This window comes from Homalodisca vitripennis, unplaced genomic scaffold, assembly GCF_021130785.1.
Source record: "Homalodisca vitripennis isolate AUS2020 unplaced genomic scaffold, UT_GWSS_2.1 ScUCBcl_6160;HRSCAF=13243, whole genome shotgun sequence".
NCBI classification, from domain to species: Eukaryota; Metazoa; Arthropoda; class Insecta; order Hemiptera; family Cicadellidae; genus Homalodisca; species Homalodisca vitripennis.
This window is the reverse complement of record NW_025782273.1, coordinates 766-2396: the sequence shown is the minus strand read 5'-3', so window position 1 is coordinate 2396 and position 1631 is coordinate 766. Positions and strand designations below refer to the sequence as shown.

The window sequence follows — 1631 nt, the reverse complement described above, 5'->3', positions numbered from 1 at the left end:
GTAACTGTATAAGCATGGTGCTTAAAACCTCATCTCTCTATATACCAAATATACATGCCTGTGGTACCATGCTACTAATATTATTGCCAATGTGGCAGTTTGGTCTTAACTCATTTAGATATAACTTTATAGCCAACACATTAAATGAGATTCGTTAAATAATGCATTGCTGTAATTAAATTTATATAAAATATTCGGTTTGGAAAAATATGCTTATAAGAATGTATTGCATTGTTCCTACAGACAGGCAGGATGAGGGCCAGCTGACGAAGCCACCATGGATGGGGAGAACAGGATAATCCTGAATGTGGGCGGTATCCGGTATGAAACGTACAAAGGCGACGCTCTCAAAAAGATCGGCGACGCGTCTCTCGCGGCTCACAGAGGCGCTCGCAAACTACGGACCCCATCCTCAACGAGTACTTCTTCGACAGGCACCCGGGGGTCTTTGCTCAAGTCCTCAACTACTACAGGTAACCTCAACTTCACTATTATACTGTTATGCTAAAAAGAGCCAAAAATATCACAGTTAAGAGTTTATCATTTATTTCTTGTTCCTTGATTGTGCAAGCGTGGTCTTTAACAGTGGTCATGCTCGCATGTGCATTGGCGGATTTCGTTGAAATAAGTACCTTTGAATTGCTATAAAAATTTTAAAATAGTTGGTATTCTTGTAAAATTGTTTCTCACTTATGTATAACAGCTGATGTCTATAAAAGGCAAAAATGTTTTGTTGCTCCCGGCTTGTGCAAGCGTACCTTTAAAGTGGTCGTGTTCGTTTGTGCACTGACGGATTTCCGTTGAAACAAGTAGGAATTTAAATAAAATTTGTCATCTAGTTGTTGTAAAGTAAATTTTGTATAATTATTCAGATTTTTTATTACTTTAAATGTGTTTAAAATGTGTGTGTGTTGCGTGTGTGTGTGTGTGGTGTGTGCGCGCTGCGCGCGCTAAACTATTGAAACTAGATAATTACTTATTACATTCTTATCACTAAATAGTTCATATTAATACAAGTAGGTATATAAAGTATCAGTTCTCTAAATGTAAGTTTTTGTTAGTTACAAATATTCAACTATAAAAAATTATAAAGATATACGGAAATCCAATTACTTGAGGACCACATATATATATATATTACAGGATGAATGGGATGTAACGCTAGCCTGAGAACACAATAACTTGAGGATGGCGGTCATCCTTGCTTTGAAAAAGCAATATACGTTAAACGTGCAATTCAAAAAGTGTTTTAGAAATTTCCCATGTCATTTATAATAAAGTTTCATCTAATGTATTTTGTTATAAGTTTTAACGTTCCCTGGTAGCGTGTTAAAGGTGTTTAAGTAGTATACAACTTTACGAGAAATGATTGTGAACACGATTATTACCATACTTCTTAATAGATTCAGACTGAACTTAGTACAGAAGCAATATTTGGATATAGATTACAAGAGTTCGTTTAGCCAGTCTTTAAACAATAAATCTAAAAAATGTAGTGGCCATTCGCATTAGATTCAAGATTTAAACCAGACTAATTCCAGACATACTTTACAAAAATAATAGATTTTCTATATACTTCAGACGACAATTATTTGTTTCAATATCTTCAAGTTTCAAGATGGCGGGCCATT

The 1631-nt window shown here is 34.9% G+C and overlaps 1 pseudogene; it reads left to right on the top strand.

Moving 5' to 3' along the window:
* Positions 1-277: 277 nt before the first annotated feature.
* On the top strand, positions 278-477 carry LOC124373674 (annotated as a pseudogene).
* The last annotated feature ends 1154 nt before the right edge of the window (positions 478-1631 follow it).